Source organism: Sylvia atricapilla, chromosome 1, assembly GCF_009819655.1.
Source record: "Sylvia atricapilla isolate bSylAtr1 chromosome 1, bSylAtr1.pri, whole genome shotgun sequence".
In the NCBI taxonomy this organism is placed as follows: Eukaryota; Metazoa; Chordata; class Aves; order Passeriformes; family Sylviidae; genus Sylvia; species Sylvia atricapilla.
In genome coordinates, this window is record NC_089140.1 from 61,426,501 (window position 1) to 61,448,606 (window position 22,106).

General features: G+C 38.0%; 1 protein-coding gene across 2 annotated transcripts in view; it reads right to left on the minus strand.

The window, feature by feature from the left end:
• Nucleotides 1-22,106, minus strand: part of CDKAL1 (CDK5 regulatory subunit associated protein 1 like 1) — a 379,742-nt gene that overhangs the window by 333,095 nt on the left and 24,541 nt on the right. The window lies entirely within an intron of this gene.

A 22,106-nucleotide genomic window follows, 5' to 3' on the forward strand; every position in this document is an offset into this window, starting at 1 on the left:
GGTTTTTTGGGGTTTTTTTGTGGGAAAAGCACACAAATACACACAATCCATGGGCAGGGTTAAGGTTGCTATCTTGATGCAGCAGAAACACATCCTTCAATCTGAGCTCTGTGTAAGGAAGCAACGCATGGAAGACACAGCACAAGAATTTCTCCTATAGCTAAAAATCATCAGGAAGTTGGGTTTGAAAAGGACTTGTGGAGGTCATCTGGTCCAAATCCTTTGATCCAGAAAGGCCACCCACAGCCAACTGCCCAGGACAATGCCCAGATGGCTTTTAAATAACTGCAGGCATGGACTGTCCAGCACCACCCTGGGCAACCTGTGCACATTCACAGTAAAAAAAGTGTCTCCTGGTGCCCAGAAGGAACCTGCTGTATCACTGCCTGCCCACTGCCTCCTGGCCTGTCATTGGGCACCACTGAAGAAGAGTCTGGCTCCAATCTCATTGCACCCTTCCTTAAGGTATTTAATACACATTGATGAGATTCCTCCAAGCTTTCTCTTCTCCACGTTGAATTATCCCTGCTCTCTCAGTTCCTCCTCATAGGAGAGATGCTCCAGTCCCTTAATCATCTTCATGGTTCTTCAGTGGACTGTCTCCATTAGGTCCATGTCTCTCTGCTGGGAAACCCAGAACTCCCCACCACTGCTGAGGACCGGGGGAGGATCCACTTAAGAAGATATCATGTTCATTACCTACACAATTCTTTCAATTACATATTTACAGCGTAAAAAAGCCTTAAAAGCTATAGCAATAATTAAAATACAGTTGCAATCATACACCTATAATGAAAAATGGAACTATTACTTAGTCCCAAGGAGCAGATGCTAAACACCACAGAAAAAGTAATCTCAATTACAGAGCCCTGACTGAAAGAGGTAGCTTCTACTGAGACAGCTTTCAAGTGTGCTGTTACCCTCTTCCTACAGTCTGGATATCCAAGTTGTTTGTAGAACAGATCCCAGGCAGCCCAGTGTTTTAAAAGAAACTAGCCATTAGCTAAACAAAATGCAACTTAAGTTGTCCCTCCTCCAGCACCAAAGTCCTCAATGAAAAACCAGATACTCTGAAGTGAACTGAGGTGTTTCCAATGGTCACAAAGCCACATTCAACCCCAGAAGGTAACAGGAGACAATTAATTTTATGTTTTTCACTCTCCAGGAGAGATGAGCTGTAATGCTAAAATACACAATATAGGTTTGGTCTACATGGTGATAAATTTAAAAACCATGCTCAGCTTCTCTTCTAGAAGATTTAAAATTTTACACAGTGCAGAGGATAAAAGCAAGCAGTAACACCTTCTAAAAAGTCAGATAATAGTTTTTAATTTGTAGGACAGTATTCGGACCAGAAAGAATACAAGGCAGACTGGAACAGGGTCTTTATCCATGACTTTCTGTCGACACTTTGCAGCACAGGAGAATGAGCTCAAAATCACAAAGATGACAGCACATGTAAGGAAGTACAAACCAGCTCCCTAAACACTGCCTGACTACAGGTGTGATGTCCAGAGGCTTTAAACACAAAGTGCTTAGGCATCTGAGGAGAAGGAATTTAAACCAAGGTCTATCCCAAAGAATACCCTCCCTATAAAAGGTAGGGATTTGTGCTTACCCTAATCCTACTGTTACCAAATTTTGCCTCCTGTTACACCATTCTCTAAAACATGTCTCTATTTATATGTAAATGCAACTGTAACAAACTACACAAATAATTCAATGAAGTGCCTACAACCCAGATCTTTTGGTAGTGACACTCCTCCCATGCTCACAGAACAGCAACCAAAGCAGCCTGGTCACAGTTACTACCAGGAGTCAGTTGAGGGAATCAGCAGAAACAGAACAAAATAAGGCTCTGATGATTTTTGGTCAGCTTTCTCATTCACTGCTGCTATTATTTTTAGTGCAATTAAGATAATGAAACATTTTTAAACTCTCTTTTTAATAATGTCTCTTACACATACTGCCATTCACAAAGAATGTCTATCAATCTGCACAAGAGTAATTCTCAGTAGTTAAAAAAAAAGCATTTTTATTACAGGTATGAAAATTATTTCTGGAATCACTAACAACGACTTTCAGATACAAAAGTTAAAGAACATTTCTTGGAGAAAATGCATATTTATCTGTTTTGTAATAAGTTTCAAAACACATCTCCCCTTCAAGGTACACCAATAGACTACATAATATACTTTCTCCTGCATAATCAGATCTACTTTGAATTTCTGATGTTCATACAGGGTTGACATCAAACAATGTAATGAAAAAGATATTATTTTTTCCTGTTAATCACTTAAATAGGGAAAATAAATTAATATTTCAAGATCAGCATGAACATGTGAAAAAATAAAAGTTATTTTCTTTGAACTTAGTCTTATGAACTCCAAGTATGTATTCAAAGACAAAATATGCAAACTGCAGGCAAAGCTCAGGCTTTCAAACACACCTTATTGTTCTGCCTAGTGCAGTGTGTAAAGCTAAAGAAACATGCAGCTATCAGCAACAGCAGTAAATCATTGTATGAAGCCAGTCATTTCATCCCTTAGAGAAATTCTTTGGTCCTCTCTCCTACTGACAGGCCAGTTCTGGCCCACACACACAATTTACATTTAATTTACACACTGAGCAGACTTGGGGCACAGCTCTACAAAGCTTCCCTTAAGTAGCAGCCCAAGCTGTAGCAGCTTTCCTGTTTCTCATACCACCCTTTCACAACTATGAAGATTAGCTGGATATTTGACCTGGGATAAAAAATAAAAATGCACCTAGCCAAAGGAAAGCCTCTGTTGGTAGTGAAGTGTGGGATGCAGCACATCCGCCCAGCTGGGCAGGCAGGGGAACACAACAGCAGCTGCTCACACTGGCACTGCTGCCCACAGCAAGAGATGTGGAGCCAAAGCAAGGGGAAATCATTTTCCAACACCACGAAGATACAGCTACGGGCAACTAGAACCTATGAAAACGTATTAAAAAGTTGAGTGTCCCACAGGAATACACTAATGGGCAAATTAGTTACTGTTTAGGAAGAATACTTGATACTACCAAAGTAAAAAAGTTACCACAACTTAGAATTTACTGAAAGCAAAACAAGCCCAAGAAGAACTAGGCACATGCACGTGGCTAGATTATTTTGACATGCAAAGGTAGGATTTTTGCACACATATTGTGGAACTACAGAGCACCACACAGTAAAATTTGTTAGTGACTTGACAGTCAGGCTTCAAGTACAATTATTTTCCACCAGTCTTTAAAGAAGTGTAGGATTGTAGTAAGTTTTCAAAGATATGAGTAATACTAGTTCAAGCCTGTAGATCTGGAAGAACAATGAATATTGATTATGCTTCAAAAGGAAGCCAAAATTAAGTAGAAAATATTCTGAACACAAATGGCAATTTACTGTCAAGAACACAATAAATGGACAGCTCACGCTATCAATCATGAACATGGCAATGAATCAGTGCTTCTGCAGTAAATAAATGGAAGAACCAAGGGAGTAAAAAAAGAAAACTACAACAAAACACACACAAACAACACAAGCAATCTCCTGTATCTATTTTTCTGCACCATCTGTAAAGAACATGCTTCAAATTTGTGTCCCTGGTAGGCAACTAAATCTGGAAACGTGCACCCAGCACACACATGTGCTCCTGAAAGGTATTACTGATAGAAACACTTCACACTCATGTTGCCCTTTTAAATCTTGTGTTTGTTACAAACTGCTAAGTAGTACCAGATTTTTTTTTCAAGTGCCTTCCACCCAGTAATAGGTCACGCAGAAAAAGAGTTAATGCTCTGAATTCTCTGTAAAGCTTATTTCACTCAACAGAAAGCAAATCATATGCAAATTTCTTAACTGCAAGCATAGTGTGGGGCTAATAAGCACATGAATGCTCCACTGTGCAAAATCCATGCAAATACCTGCAGAAGTTTTTAACCCGGGAATACGGAATATTCAAAATGCATGCAAATACCTATGAAAGATTTTAACCTGGGAACACTGCCTGTCACACTCCCTTTCTGTGTTTCGTGCATATTGTAATGTTTTTCATAACCATAATATCCGCACTCCTGATAACATAAAATAGCAAGTCAAGTGATTAGGCAAATTCTAAAAGAAACCACTTTGAGAAACATCAAACAATAAAGGAGGCCATATTTATATAATACACATACTGTTTGCATATGAACAGAAGTTTGCACGGGTTGGGTCAAACTGAAACATGCAGAAAGGATGCTTCCTCCATGAGGACATAGTAATGCTGGATTAAGAGAGGTTTGTTAGACTGTTTTCAATGAACATAATTTTTCTCCAAATGAAGCACATGTAGCGCCACTTCCTAAACTCCTTTTAAACAGTGCAACTTGGGTACACAGTGCAGTAAGAAATAAATCAGTACAAAACAGTGCAAGAATAAAAATATTCCTAAAATGCCACACAAACCTCAAATTAGGAGACTTCAGGTAGCGCTGCAGATTTACTGAGACATCATATTGACTAATTTTCTCAAATGTCATGATTTTTTTTAGGTAAATTAACTCTATTTATAGCTTTTTATCAGGCAGTAGCATCAGAGTCCCCATATGCTAACTAATATAAAAAAAATGTTTCTGTTTTAGGCAATTACACATTTGTAACTGAGACTTCTTCAACAAATACTGAAAAAGAAGTCTGGAACTACACTGAAGCAGAAGTGTAATGAACCACAACATACAGTAATATAGCCTCACCAAACCAGAAATAATCACTGTAAGATTAAGAAAGTGGTGGACTTTTGAAATGATGGACTTCTATTAACTAGCTTTCAGTAAAAGAAAAAAGAATTTTGAATTAGAATTAAAGACTTGGATTTTACTGTTTTTTCCTTAGACTTGCTGTTCCTCATTTTCATCCTCTGCCTCAGAGGAATAATGCAGTTGGCTACCAGTATTAGTAAAAAGTCAGAAAGACAGCACATGCATGTTTAACATCTAACAGAACAAGCCAAACAGACTGAATAAAGCTTAAAATGTGTGAAGTGATGAAAACTTTAAAATCAAAATGGTTTGCATATGAATCATTTAGACAACTTTTTACAGATTAATACTGAAGTCATGTATTTTCTATTAAGTGTTGCTTACACATTTCAAATTCCCTTCACATTCGGCTTGTTCCATTACATGTCTGCCATTTCTGACTTTCGTTTTGCCACGATGTGTTATGCAGGCAACACGATGTAGTGATAATGTGGGCTGGAAGTGTATCATTGTTCTTAAAATTATTACTTTCTTTCAGTCACTGGTGTAAAGACCATGAAAACCAGGGTCGGCTACAGCACTGTCAAGTTTCAGTGCTCAGGCTAATACCAGCCCTACAAAAGTGCACTGGACTGTAAGGTTTGAGATAAAAGCTGCTATTTAACTGTCCTGTAACCAATGGCACAAAACTCCTGCCTTCTGTGCCAGTCTTCACTGAATTTTGCTCAAGTGCTATTGTTAGAAGGCTGTATCTGAATGCTTTTTTGACTGGGGAATAGGCATTAGATGTATAAAACAAAACAATTTTCAAGAACATCCACATCTCTGCCTGGTATTCACATCATAGCAACAGATCTGCATCTCCATCAACACTGCAATGCATTGAGGTGATGCATCAAGCAAGCTTAGTTTAGCCCTCAGAGAGCTTTCCTCTGAAAAACAGACATAGAGAATTAAAAATTATTCTGGTCAATTATGTTTTTTGTCAAAAAGAACAGTATGTCTTGCTCTTCTTACCATTCCAGAACCTGGAATGCACAAACTGAGCAGCCCAGAAGCTGAACACCAGCACAAGAGCTGTTCCTGCTAGCCCAAGTACACCAAGTACAGCAGGTGATGCTGTAAGGTTAAGGCAGAAGTCCTCCTTGAAGGACAAATGACTCACTAAGCCCACTACCAGACTCCTCTTCAGCTCCTTTTATGTTACAAGGAGGTATCAGTCAAGCCTCAAAGGAGACTTTCTCACTATTGTACAGATCTGCCTGTATTGCCCAAGACCTCTGAAACAGCAACAAACCAGCCTAGCTATGAAAAAGCAGGAGAGTGAAATCTATGAATATGAGGAGATATTTTTATTCACTAAATGAGCATTTGTGGAAGACTAAGGTAAAGAGAATAGATTCCATTATAACAGCATGAATAGAAGCCTTTTTCTTTAGGCTAGTGACTTGCCAAGTGGAAACTATAACCCACATCTCTTATTAAGGATTTGGAATAAATCCAACATCTGTTGTAACTTAACGTCAAAAGGCAGTCTCAAACCTGCACTTGAAACTTTTCAAACTTACTACACACCCTTTTCCATGATAACTGATGTACTGAAGGTGCCATCTCACCCTCAATGCTATTTACAAAGAAGAGCTTATATACAAAAGTAGATGATTGGCGGAAAGATGTACATCAAAAGCCAGTGGGCCATTACAGTTTAAGGAAGTGTTTTAAATGTTTGCTGTAGGAAAATCTGCAGGCACATTACTGTAGCTCGGTTTCCAACGCCATGTCACCAACTCCCAGTAACTCCAGCAAACTTTTGAGCACAAGAACCACCTTGTCGATAGGCTGGCAGGATAAGCTGCTCAAATTAATTTCTATCAAGAGTGCACCAGCAAATTATTTACCTCATGGCACTCTAAGTTTAATTTCCCCCTACTTAAAAAAAAATCTATTTAGGTTTCAAATTGTTTAATTTTCAAATTCAATGGTAACATATTTCAAACACATCAGTACTGAAGTTCAACAGAAAATCGATCTTCTATTTGAAAAAATACAGGAAGTGAAACACTATAAATTTCATAAGATATCAATTCACAGAAAAAGTGGAAAAGATCCTTACAGTGTTATGAACTATACTTTTAATGGTTTTCTAAAAGAACTTTTTTTCCCCTTTTATATATGACTCAATATTAAATGTTTAAGAAATTCTCAATAAATGTCAGTGAAAACGTTTCAAGTTACTATTTTATTTTGGAGAAAAATATAAGTTTTCTGCATCATTCTTAACTGGAACTGCAAAGCTCACTATCTCTCGTCTCTAGTCATTTCGGACAAGCAGCTTGTTGAACCTGAAATATGGCCCAAAACACATTAAAAACTTAAATTAACACTTCATTGAAGAAGAACAGATATTTTCCTCCTCTGCCCAAAGCCTGCCTTTTTCTTCCAACCAAATTGTAACATTTGACACGATGGAACATTTCAGTCAGAACAAAAAATGCTAAAAATTAAATCTGTTTTTCTTTAGACAATTTTAATCATAAACAGTAGCTTCTGACAAAGTAATATAAAGTAACATGCTGAAGTTGATGCCACCACATGAATAGTAGCAAATTCTTAACCATTACAGTCTTTCAACAACACTAGCCACAAAACATGTCACCACTTCAACACTTGCAAAGATTAAATGTTATCTTTAGGATGACTTTGCTGCTTTGAAGCAGCTTTGAATATCAGCTTGGTTTGAAAAATAAGACAGCAAGGCTTCAAGGTTAAGCACAGTTACGTAAAGCTACTTGCTTTCTATTTTACTGTAGTCAAGAAGCACAACTTTAACTTCAGACTCATGTCAGAAAATAATAGGCTGCTCTGAATTCCAGTCTCTAAAGTAAGCTATAACCTCTACCAAAATCCTTCTTTGCTAATCACACAATATACTTCTTTCTATACTTAAGTAATTGTGCAACTTTAAGATAGACTTTTGCAGATTCTAAAACTTCACGTTTTCACATGTTAAAAATAATTGCTAAGCCTTTTTGTTTCCCAATTAATTAATGATTAACTTTTCCTTTGTCATTTATGTAAATCTGTATTTTGGATGGAAACCAAAGGATTCAAAAACTCAGTAGCAAGCATGGAAAAGCCTCCACTTCCTCCTTCCTTCACATGAGCAGTTCTAAGAGAAGAATCTGCTCAGTTGGTGTCACCATCTTTTATTCCTTAAGCTTTTGGCCCACTGTTAGAGCTTACCTATAAAACATTTAGAAACTCTACACAACATGAGGGGTTCTGTGCTACATAGCACTGTCCCATTTCTCTAAACTAGACTACATGTCATTTTGAAATCACTTCTGTACCAAACAGAGACTGCACATAGGAGAACACTACTTTAAATTTTACTCTATATTTTCATTCAAAGAGGTATTGGCACAGATACAAAGGATACCATGAGAGAGATATGTAAATCCTTTTCTCTAGCAGACTTTGGGATCAGGCAGTGGCAACGTACATTTCTATTTCACACACAGTCACAATTTTTAGGAATACAGAAGCCAAGAAGTTTAGTCCAACAGTCATGTGATGAATGAAGACAGAAAAAGCAGTACAGTATGAAACAAAGCTTTATGTACATGTTGTAAATTATAAATATTAAGAAGAGCTTTAACATCTTCCTGTCAGGCAAATGCCAGCTACATTTATGAAAGTTGCAAAAATCCTCCTGACATCGTGCAAGAAGTACTTACTCTTCATGAAGAAAATATATTTTCTTAAAAATGTTCACACCTACTTAATATTATTGCTGTTTGTAAAAACCCAGTGACTTCATAAAATAGGCATGCTTTTTGTTCTCTGCACTGAAAGCTGCAAATATTACAAGACTATTATCTGAATAATCCTTACAACATCTTCCATGTACTCTTCAGACAGTTAGCTGATGCAAAATAATAGTAGTATAAGCTTTTTGCTTACAATTTCTTCACTGCTGACATGCTGGCCACTCTCTTTGTCTAGCAGTCTGGCAGAAGAGCGCACAGGCTCTTTCACAAGAAGGTGTCAGAAACATAAGAGCAAGTGAGTTATGAAAGAAGCTGCTTCTAGTCCCATAGGTAATGATATCTCACTTAATTTATGAGGTATGAATTCATTCCTTAGTCTTTGGCTCTGATGATACTTCCAGTAATGAATTTCAGGAGCTAAGCTTACAGCACATACAAAAGCACTGTATTTTAAAATTTAGCTTTTTGTGGTCTTAGCTTAGCTGCCTGTCACAACAGTAGCAACACAGTAGTGTAACAAGTCATATCCCTTCCAATATTTCTCACCTAGTATGAGCTGAAACTCTCCGTTTTACGCATTTTCTCACTGATCATTCTCTACATCAAACCTCACTTTCACAGCTCCCTTAATTACCTGTGTCTGTCCAGTAACTCAGAAAACACTGCTCATACCACTTTAATCATAGGCATCACTTTAAATCAAGGGAAAAAGCATTCATAGAACCACAAAAGCAACACAAAAGAATTGGTCATTTCTCACCAAGAGCGAGCCACATGCCATAACAGAGAAGAGCAAAGTGCAATCAAACTGAAAATTAAAATGACTACAGACAAATCACCATACTGATAGAACTGATTTTTTTTTTTTTGTTACTATTACTCTTTTAAAGAAAAGGAAAAAACTAGCTTGTTAGCTTTAGCAATCCCGGTCCTTTTGACACTAGTAGAAAAAATAACCCTCAACTTTCAAGACAGCTTTGCTCTTTTTCGTTCATTATCTTTCAGATCAGATACTTTTGACACAAAACCAAGGATTTTCAGACTCTCTTGATCAGAGAAAAGCTTCATGTTGCTCCTCCTGTCTCTCTTATCTCACCAACAAATTTCTATGTTGTTCCTCCCCATAAGTTTCTTTGAAGCAAGCCCTAACATGTTGCATATGCAACTTCTGCCTGAGTAAATTAAAGAAATCATCCATTGAGACAAAGAACAGTTTCAAAAAAAAACTAAGCCAAAACTAGAACTTTAATCTCCTGAGACTTTATCTAGAATAAATTTCATAATATTACTGCATACAACTATTCCTTCCTGAATCTCTACAGGAAATCTCAGAAAGCCAATGGATCACATGTGATTGTGTATTATTTTTCCCCCTTTGTTCTTTCCTTTTTACTCCACACCCTGAGAAGTAATGACATTTAAGCCACGTTTGGTGGATGACTATTTCAGTGCTCTGGCAGGGACAGAGAGGCTCTGCTTGGGCAAGGCAGCAGCTCAGGTGGACGGTCCTGAAGGCCACTTTGCCCAAAGAGGTGAGAATTCAAGCTGGTCTGCACAGGCCAACACACAGGGAAAGCCTTTAGAGGCACACAAACACCAGCCATTTGCCCTCTGAACACAGAGCCGAGGGAATACAAGTGGGAAGTGCTGTTTGCTCACAGCCCTCTCGGGCAGACTAACCCTATCGCAGTGCGGCTCACTGTGACACCGAGTCCAGTCCAGCCAGGGAAGCGTGACGATATAGATGGACAAGAAGGATGGAGTTGCCCAAAAAATAAAGGAATTTAATAGTGAAAATAACAAACACAGACCACACGATCTGAGGGGCAACATCCAAAGATCAAGGGGCGCAGCGAACTTAACAATATATGGGGGTATCTGAGGGCAGCGGTCCAATCCCAAACACAGAAGAGGAACGTGACCTTGTATGTGTCAGCTCTTGAACCACCCGAGAACCAGAACCATGGCCTATTATGTAATGATTCTATTAGCATACTAACTTCCATTTTTCAGTGTCCCACGTCCCATGGTCTCGGGTTGAAGCCTTCTGAGGCCAAACCGCTGTTCATCGCAGCCAGTTCGGCTGCCACGTAACCTCTCTGCTGCTCAGTGCAAACACGTCTGTAACTGAATGCACGGAATGAGAGGGATTAAGAGAGACCTGCCCCACAGAAGCAGCCCAAGGCAGGCTGCATGTTCCTGGGGAGCAGTGTTCCCAATGCCAGCTTTTCATCTCCCAGCAACTCCGGCGTGTGCCTTTCTTCCAATACAAAGCAGTGCAATCCAGCAGCTGGCCATCACAGATGGCAGGCAGGGGGGCCAACTATCCTCTTGTTATTACTACTTTGTATTTGGATGCCTTAACTATGAAGAAGAGACATATTTTACTCTATTACCTCAGGGCTTATCAATCCCAAAGAAAACAAATCAAGTTAAATTCAGTTGTGCTTAGGAGAACTTTCAGGAGAAATCTTGCAGATTTCAAATAACCGTCTAATAACAAAAGAACTGGTGAATAATAGTAAACAAAGAGAGTCTCTTTAAAACAGAATAAAAAGTGTTTTTTTTTCTAAAGATACACAAAATTAATTGGTTTAGAATTTCAGTGATTTAATATAGAAATATAAAACTGCTTTGTGCCAATCTCTGGACAGAGAGCATCTCACAGTAAAATTCAAACTGTCAGCAGCTAACATTCAAAATTTCTGAGATTATTACCTACTTAGCAATGAAAGTCTCTGCCATTTTACTTCACACAAAAACCAAAACCATTAGTCCATTAGCAAGCAGATTTTCAGTAATTCATTAAGATTTATTTGATTAAACGTTAGAAAATGTGTCCAAAACTCTAACAAAATAAATAGCAAATGCTTTCAGAACTGGAAACTATGAGAATGGAATTTTCATAACAACAATCATCATCTGATTTTAGAGCCATTCATTGTTTAGCTATTTAAAAACAAATTTCAGACAACATGTGCTAAAAATAAACTCTGCAAAATAGCAAATTGCCCCCATGCTGCTTCATCATTTAAGCAAATGCGTTTTTCAAATAAGGAAGTTAATTTATTATACATTTATAAAAAATACATTTAATTCTTTGCATGGCACTTCTAAAGACAGACTCCCCACTAAGCTGCTGAACTCATTAACTGGAAAGAAGCAAATCCTGTGGCGCAATCTAAGGTGTGGGGCATAAATGATAAGAAATGTGCAATTTCAGAAGACACTTGTCATATATTCAATGTAATACACAAGTAAACACTCTAAAACTGAAGTTTCCCCACTTAACCAGTGCTCAGCTCTTTAAAAAATCTACCAGTCCTAGGAAACCCTCAAATCTCAACCTATCAGCACTGATTCCACTAAGAGAAGGTTTGGGTAGGTTTTTGTTTGTTTGTTTTAAATCTGAGCTCATACTCTACAAAAGAAAAAAACTGAAGTGGGTGTCTTCAAGAGCTAGAAATAAAAGTGTGCAAGATGTGTACATACCTTATTTCTCAAAACATGTTAAATAGGTCCCTGCAAGCTTAGCTCTCTGCAATCTACAGATGCGTGATCAAAAGAAAAAACTTCATTAGATTGCTAAAATATTTGGGGTTTTCCGGCCCTTTATTTAGCATTTGGGCAGTTAATGAAAAGACAAATACATTTAATTACAGTTGTTACCACCTCTGCCTTGCCAGCATGGCTGGTGAGCTTAGGAGGGTCCAAGTCAATACCCAAAAACTCATTCAACTTTAAATGTGTTGGCCTTTGGAGCTCAGCAGAGGCTACAGGGGTTATAGGTTGTGAGACTGGATGCCTGATAGATATTAAACCATGGAGCTGCGACACCACAAAGGCCCTGTGGCAAGGTGAGTGCATAGGAGACACAAGCCTGTCATGCTGTCGTGCATCACAATATTCTGTCTGGTGCTATCATTAACACTTCTGCACTACTTTCTAATTTCAAGATACACAATTGACTTTCAAAAGACACTTGCATGTCATCTGTCTTAAAAACAAGGTGCTGAATAATCTAGTCAAAAGGACTAGAAGGGAATTCACACAGAATCAAACTGACTTCTCCCCCACTGATGATGTACTGTCAAGTACTTAAGGCACTTTTAAATCATTATGCAAGCACTTTTCAGAATTAAATTACAAGTGTGACATATGGCATGAAATGAAGGAAGCAGACCACAATGCTGTCACTGCTGTTAAAATCCTGTATCATTCAAAACGTGAACAAATTAGTTATGCCACACTTTTTCGGGATTGGTACATTCTGAAACAGCAGTATCAAAGCTACAGCTTTTGGCATCATGCTGCTCACAGTGTAAGGTTCTTGTACTCCGGCAAAACTGTGCTGGTGCAAGAGCTGGTGAGGCTGAGCACTGGGGCACTCTGAGCTACATAAACCAGACATCAGGTCCTGCTCTCCCAATTCCCTAATGACAGCCACTCCTATTCCCACTTGCTTCCTCCTGTTCCATAATTGCAATACACGCACTGCCCACGTACAGGGTCTGCCTGCCTCTCCTACATGGTGGTAGCTCTCCTTCTCCTCAGAAACACCCCCCAAACAGTCTACCAACAACTGACCCCCAGTACAGAGCTGCCCCTATTTTCAACTCTGAACAGCAGCTACCAAACTCACCCTCCTGATCCTGCAGAAGGAACTTTACTTGTACACATAAAATAAAATCTCTAGTCAAACACTGTTAAATTTTATTTTAGGGAACTAACCACTGTGGTAGACTATGGGTAAAGGATTAATTGTGTTACCTATCCTGCTATTTAATTAAGGTGCACCAAAAAACACATCCACACACACAAAGATAAATGTTTTGCAGATTACCTGCAATGTGTTCCACAGCTCTTCTACAATTCCCAAGTCAAATACAAATGGGAGAAGTTGCTTTGCACCTTAAAATGAACAGCAAAACTGCTACCATGAGTTTTTATGAAGATCATGAGACCTTACGTGCCTTTTTGATCTATCTGGCTTAGAGAACACAGAAGAAGACTCCTATATTCTAGAACAAAAATACAGTTGCTGGATATTTTCTTTGTATTCCAAGAAGGCTGAAGATACAGGACCAATGTGTAAAAATACATAATCCTTCCTAGTTTTCCAGTGTCTGACACACAGATAGGTGGCCTGTAAGGATGAAGAACAGTGAAATGCAGCACCAGTTGGGAGCAACATCCCACAGCCGATGCCCAGCCCCAGCACTGGGCAGTGGCTGTGAGCTGCCTGCTGCCCTGAATGCTCCTGCCAGCAGCCACACGCCCTGCCCATTCGCACAGGACACCAGAGATGTACTACCACATCCGTGTGCCCATCACCTCCTGCCTCCCAGAAACCAGCAGCAGCAGAAATCAGATGGCCATGATTTGGAACAGCAGCAAAGAAAGGTGTCTGACTGCACGTTTTTGTTACCTGATCATCTTTGTCACTTCTCTTACCAAAGCTCTCGATACACTACTTATGTCAGCATGCAGTAATTGAGCAACCTAAACCAATTCTGAAACCGATCACAATTCAAGACAAGAGAACTTTTCATTTTGATAATGATTACTTCTTTTAATTCTTTTCCATCTATAACGGCTTCTTTAATCTTATTAAAGAAACCAATGAATTACATTTTTGTGATATCTTTCATACAATGATTTTCAAAGCCACCACAAATAAAAGAGGACTTGAAAGAGGAAAAAACATGAAGAAGAAAAACTATCCAAAATATTATTTCTCCATCCGTCTGCATTCCAGTCTATTAGTCCACCTCTCCACCGCACAAGCCAGGGATGGACATGTGGTCTTTCCCCACACATAATTCATCTTTTAGACAGCCTACATTGTCAGAATATTGCAGGTATACAGCAGGTTGACAGACTCCACTCATTTGGCAATTACTTCCAATGGAAAATAAATTACGCTGTTGTAAAAGCAAAAACCACACTCTTCAAGTTCTAATTAGTTTTATTAGTTGAACCAGCAAATCTCAGAACAACTGCAGAAACTGCAAAAGAGCAAACAGAAAGCTGAACTCAATGTTGAAACTATTTAAAGGTCTCCAGCACATTAAATAATGCCTGGAAAGGTTAACTTTATTTCTTCAAGTGAGAAAAAGCAGACAGGAGCTTGACTGAAGGTTTTGTCTACATAGCTTCCAATATTTGGCTTCAAAACATGGAAAGAATACAACATAATTAGGACAGATGTGTTTACAAAGACATAAACATCTAACATATGCTGCTCCAGGTAAGATAGACTTTCAAAACCACTACAAAAACTTAGAAGTCCATAGCAGATCAGAATAAAGAAAAATAAAACCCTGCATCTGACCCACAATGTTCTCCTCTGATAATCTTTTTAAATGCAGCAGACCAGAGATAATGACAGATTTGAAATATTGTTCTCATGGTTATATGAAACAGAATCCTTTGTTTCGTAATGCATGGTGTTCGCAGTAAACCCAAATGAAATTATAGCAGAAGAAAGTATTAATAAACATATGCTGTAGATGACACAGGAACAGTGTACAAAATAACTTCACAGTTAGTTCAGCTTGCAATTGCTTTCTATCACTCAATCTAATTGTAAAAGAATTATTAAAGTGTCATTAATTAAACCACCAATTTATTCATAATTATGCACATGTAGTTAAGCAGAATCTCAGTAATTTAAAGCACTTAGAATATTTTTTTTAATATCCTAAGGAGAGTAGGTTATTTGTAGCATACCAGATGTTTGCTGACAAGAAAAAAAATACACTAAATCAGCATTTTAAGCAACATGTAAAAATATACCCACATAATTTATCTTGTTTGGATGATGAACAGGTACCCACTTAAATTCTCCAGGTCACATTTTCTGCCTCTGATAAAACTTCACTCTTTCTGCAGGGATACACCAGCAGGGAGCTACTTCCTACACATCCCCTACAACAAATGACTAACTCTTAACATCTTCTTCTTCTTCTTCTTGCAAAATCCAAGAAAAACCAGCAACTTCTACCACCTAGCAAGTGTCCCATTAATTTCAGTCAAAGTTCTGTGTGGAGAGCCTTACATATGAAACCCTTGCTAAGAAGTATAATACTCTACCAAGATGAGAATCAATGAAAGTACAACTAAGCCCTAGCAATAAAAGATGAAGGTCTCCAAAGCATGAAGGTAAAAGGCTGTCAGGAGAAGAAGAAAACCTTCACAAACCAAAAAGAGTATAAAAGAAACATCAGCTGGTTTAATAAAGACAAAGTGCTGCATTCAGCCTTGAAAATTTATTTTTTAGAAGTACTTTATGCTCACTCTGAGTTCTTTCTCATCCCTCGATAGTATTTCACACATAATCAATAACTGAGCCTGAACTGAGAAGAAAAAAAAATAAAGCCACTCTTCCAAACAGTACATCAATTCTAAAGTTTTGATCATAGTTTGATCAAAGGAAATGGGAGCAGAATCACATTTCTCCTTACTGAGACTTGGGCAGTTTCATTTAAAAAGTGATAAAGACAGTAGCACTTAGTTTAGTAAAGAACTCAACCTCAAAAAACTACCTAAAGATGAGTTAGAAAACACTTTCCATGAGATAAAGGAAAATCATGTAAAATTCTTCTCTATCTTCCTTCACTTTCCTTAACTGCAAGAAAACCAGCCTCCTTCCTCCGTGAGAGAGAAAAAGACACCTCATGATATCCTAAGTGAGAGACCCACAGACTGAAAATATAAACACCAAGGACCTACAACTCAGAAGACTTCATATAAAAAGGAAAAATAAAGTCTTTTCCCTTCCTCAACATCTTCCTCCTTATCTAGAAGCTTCTGAAGCTTACAGTATTTTGTAGAATCACAAGAGTCATCCTCCAGTCCAACCTCCATCCTCAGCCACAGGAGCAACTGGAATAGGTTACTCAGGGCTGTGGTCAGTTGTGCTTTAAATGTCTTCATGGATGGAGACTCTACACCTCAAGAGACGTTACAGGATTTGACCAAAATCAGTATACAAAAAGAATTCTTTTCTGATGTTTAAATGGAATTTCTTGTTTTTCAGTTCATGCACATTGCCTTTTGTCCCATCACTGGACACCACAGATGCAAATCTTAGCACAGCTGGGCACTTACTTGCATGTGCAGCAGGGAAGCCCTGCACAGAAAGGTCTGGGAGCATTCATCAGAGAACACAGTAGATATATTTAAAACAGGGCTATTATAAACCTGCTGCCAGATCCCAGAGTTAAGGAAAATAAAACATTTATGCTGTTACTGGCTCAATTATAAGCAATAGAAATCTTCAGATCTTATGTGGTCACCAGAAAGTAATTGGGCCTGCAGGTAAGCCCTGCTCAAACTTAGATCAGATTTGAAAATTTCCTTCTTTCTCATAAAGGTTTGAGACAGACTCTAGGTTCCAGCCTTTTCCAAACCTCCACGCTTCAAATTCCAGGCCTGAACCCCTTTACAGAGGGTAATAGTTCATAGCAGCTACTCCACCCCAAAGGAGTAAAACCACATGCCCGCTGGCCAACATCCACCCAGGCTGTCTCCCCAAATGTGGCATATCCAATTCCAGCAGTTAGCAAGGCAAAGGTATTGGCACCCTTTCAGTCTTCACACATCATCACCGACTGAAAGAAATCATTACCTTCGCAATGCAGCTACTGCAGAGGAGAGTTTGTGTGATGGAAAGGGAGATAGTCCTGGACAAGTAGTAAGCAGCTCATCATATTCTCCTTTCCCCAGAACATTACTCTGCGTGTGGTTTTCCCAAAGAGCTCATCCCTACTAGGTCTTACACATGACTGAAGGAATCTTAGTAGCAAAAGCCTCCTATTAACCAAAAAAATATTCCAAGTTGTGCATATGTTCCCCATAAACACTGTGGTAAGTAGACTGAAACTGACAAGTTTAAAGTTTAACTTTTTGCATTTTTAATGCAAAACCACTCCCCCTTTTCCATTACTTCTGTCACCATAGTACCAGACACATGAGAGAGCCCAGCTCAGAAATTTAAACTGCAACTAGCTACTTAGAGAGGCCTTAGTAACAGATGCCTGACTTAGTCCAAACAGAGCTAAGGCTCTTTGATCCATGGAGCATTGTCTACACTGGAGGTGGAATGGCAGCCACCTGCACCCCACCCTGCTGTAATGAGCAACCACTGTGTGACCAGCAAGAGGCTCAGGAAACCTCCTCCCTACTTCCAGAGGCAGTCTCTTTCTATTTCATGTCTTTCCAAAGGTCTAAGATGTAGACATCAAATTGAGATACGTGAGAGACACCTGTGGCCAGGTGAGTAGCCCTCAATCAGCTTGTCCTCTGACTGTTCATATGGCCATGCTTATTCTGCCACCTTTCTGCTATTTCTTTCCCAAAAATCAAACACTTATTAACATTGCTGGTCATTCTTCAAATCTTTATCTATTTTTGCTGATTAAGCACTAATACAAACCACTAGCAAACGTTTCCAAAACACAAAAGTGTCAGCATTTTGTGCTAATATTTGGATTAACCATGCAACACATCCATAATTTCTGTTTGTAGAAGTCCCAATAAATCAGAAGAAAGCTACAGAAGTTAGTCCAAAGGCAAACGCATGCTAATAAGTTACATCTGGAGTTTTAGATTAAATACATCACTCCTCTGCTTAACAGACTTTTGCTCTAAGATCCCTGACTTTCTAAGGCTCTTATCAACCCAAATCCAAATCATAAATATGCCTCCCTGAACCGGGCCTGCCTTTTTTTGTGGTACCTCTGTTTACACAGCTTATCCCTTATCACACTGCCAACACTGGGAACCACAGCAGATGGTCCCCTCAGACACAACTCTAACAGGTTTTCTCCACTCCCCCATTCCACTTATTTTTTTGTGCAAACAACTGATAAGGAAGGCTGCTGCAATGATTTACTGATATCTGAAGTTGAAAATTGACAAAATGCAAACTGCTTTTGTTTGCCCCCACCACCCCCCATGAACTGCTTAACCTCTTAACTACTAAGCAACACAGACAAAGAGTATTAATAATTGTACAAACCATACAGTCTGCTGGATTTGCATGTCAAACACAAACAGTATTGATGAATTTAAAGATCATTACTATGTAACTTTAAAAGTTACGCCAGATAAAACAAGCAGCCTACTATTAGTAAAGGAGAAAATACAAGGCATTCTCCTTTACCATTAAAATCCACTGGTTTGGAAATGCCTTGAAATTATGTGCAAAACCATTTCCAACAGTCTACTGAAAACAGGCTCTCAAGCAGAATTTAGAATAGAGACTGGATATTTCATTTGTATTTACTTTCATCTAACAACCTAGAACAACCTGAAGCTCAGTGACATAAAAATGATAATGCTCTCAATATTGCTATTAGAAAGACAAAGATGCTTAAATCTAAGCTCCACATAAATTCTATTAAACAAGCCGGGCTGTTACTACTGGAGAACATGAATCTGCAAAACCACTGTAGCAAAATATTGCAAAAAAAACCCCAAAACCTGGAGGTCTGCAAGAGCATCTCAACTAACCATCTATGAAGAAGCATCTGCAAGTAGACAGTAATGAACCAGACAGACCCAGAGGGCTTTCTTAAATGTAGGTCATGCCTGTCAGACCATAGCAAAAGACACAGTAACATTTGAAGAGAACCCTGAGTTATTATTGCACTACTTTGTAGGCAGACATTATTAGTTACGTATTTGCAATGATCACATCTAATGCTTAAGAGGAGGAACGAGAAGGAAAATCTACATAAATTTAACAACTGTACATAATTTAAGAGTCATAAAGCATTCCTTATAACATTTCACACTTTACATGCTTCTCTCTTAATAAAGTGGTAACAAAGAAAAATTTCTCTTGAAATCTAGTTTTCGCTTTACACCAGGTATTGGGAGACCAGTGAAGAAGTAGGCCAAAAGGTGGTTTAGAAAAAGTAATTTTTGCTGATTTATGCCATATTAAGACGAAGACTTAAATTACTGAAATGACATCGTTAAAACCTTGAGAATTATTACTCTTGATATCTGCAGTGTTCTCTTTCCTTAATTGATGTTTTCAGTGCGTGATTCTGGTACCCTGTATTTTGTTAGAACAGAATCCAATAGAAGAAGACTGTATAATAACTTAGGATGTGGATACAGATATAAGAACATGAGATAGCATACATCTAACAACAGCCTGATCCCTGGCTTGGTTTTCTTGGCTTTTATTACTCACACAAGTAACACAGAAAAAAACCCTATAAAAATTTAAGAAAAAATCCTGACAACTAAGAGAGCCAGCAGATTAGAAATGTAGTTACTTTTCACCTGAAGATTTAAAACACTACACAGGTAATGAATCAGTATTTCAAAGCATAATACAATGAAACCAACATTACTCAAAAACACATGGCTCTGCAATCACACATATGAATCTCCTGCTGTAAAATCAAGGACACAAAGCAGTATTTATTTCTTTCTAGAGGCCAGTAAGACAAGAAGTGAGGAATCTCTTTTTGCCCGGCAGATAGCTTAAAAACAGATTCACGGCCACCTAAGAAACAAGAAAAACTGCTCTAAGATTCACCACTGATGAATCTTTCTGGAGGTAAGGTATCAAGTGAACCCATAAGCACTATAACTACAACACATAAAAGACTGGAACTGAAAATTTAACCAATACATCTCCACACTCAAATTCTATAATTAGACAGTAAAACTTGAATTCAAGCTAGAAAGTTATCTAATGAAGGCAAAATTAAGTACAAAAAAATATGTTTGCTCATTCTTTGTTCAGCTGGCCATCGTCAATCATGAGTCCAAAAGAAGAATAAAGATCCCTCATGGGCCAGCAGCAAAACTTCCCATTCAGAGCTCACTTATTACAGGTTATCAGTGTTTACACTTCTCCTGTGAATCCACCAAGATGACATTTACCAGCAAAAACGAGTATCAGAAGAACACCTCTTTCAGATTCAAACACAATCCACGTGCAGATGCAGTTACACAAACACAAATGTTTTTATATACGTTAATAATTCAAAATTAATTGAGGTGGTTTTGGGAGGATGCGATGGTCTATTTTGTTTGACTGATTTTTACAAATTTATGTTCTTGGTAAGTTTCAGATTTTAAAACCCGTCTGTTTTGCTGAACTACTTAGAGCTTAACATTGCTCTACAGGTAACAGCCTTGGGTGTATGTTCATTATAGTCTCAACAGAAGTAAAATAGATACTGTACCAACAGGCTTTTAAACATGACCTCCAGTAATCATCAGGGTTATTTATTAATTTTTAACAAGCAAAAAGAAAAGGATCACTGGAAAGATTTCTCGTTGTCATGCTACTGTAAAAAGCAATTGATGCAGCAGTACATCAATCAGTTTTCTTGCCAATAGTTGTCATTTCTGCAGACACATGCATGAACCTCAAATTTGCAACATTTTAAAGTTTTGTGCTGCTGAGAAGTACTTAGCACTTGAACTTCACTCAATTACAATCAAACAAAAATTAGTATCAAAATGTTTGCATTGTCAGAGCTGCAGCTCTCTTTTAAATATGTGAGTTAAAATAATTTTGCAGTAGTGTGATCAGGGATAGAATGAATGGCAACATTTCGACTAATTACCTTCTGGGAGGTTTAAGAATACACATATTAAGGGAGGGGATGCTGTGGTCACATCAAATCTCTGAAAGGCCACAATGCTGTTCTCACTGGAGAATGTTTCTTCTGAGAAAGAAGTTTGCTCTCTGACCACAAAATCTATACAAAACACAAAACCTTCTCAAAACAAAATAATAATTTCTAAGACTAATTGCATGTATATATGCAACTAGAAAACAAATTAAATCAATTTTTCAAGATATTAAAAAACCCACAGAGCACACACTGAACCATGCAGAACCTGAAAGCTGTCGCTGAAATGTTTTAAAATCTTTTAATAAATACTGTTCAGAAACAGGAAAAAAACAGGTTCACATAATTAACTTGTACAATATTATCACAAATTTTACCTGTACATACTGTAAATAAAGAATAAAAATAGCACATGCATTTCCATTTAAACTTGCCTGAAGATAATTATGAATGCACTCTGGCTGAACTTCAAGTACTCAGATTTTAAACATTAATTTACTTTGACTATGTGCATGTCAAAATGAAAGATTGTTGTCTGGATCCAGACATGCAGTATTAATACTGAACACGTGCATTCATTTCAGGTCAGCAGACATTCCAACTCTACTTCAGCAGGTGGTAGGAACAGCACTCTAATTAAAATCTATGTTAAAAAGTTCACAATGGGCTACCTACTCTGAACAGCTCCCATACAGAAACATCACTGCAGCTGAAGGACTTGAACTACCTTCCCTCAAAATCTGAATCGGCTCTCACATAAACCACCTTTCCAACAATTTCTATTTTTTTGAACCTATCAACAGATTTTTCAAGGCAGCCCGCTAAAGATTTCAGCGCCAATTTAAGATACTAGGAAAGGTACCAAAACATTTCGTCAAAATAATCTCACATTTAGATATCAAAGCAACGAAAAAGTGATTAACAAAATTCATTGCCCATTAGATATTTGTCTCTGATCACTTCAAAAAATTATTGCCCTTCGTAAGTA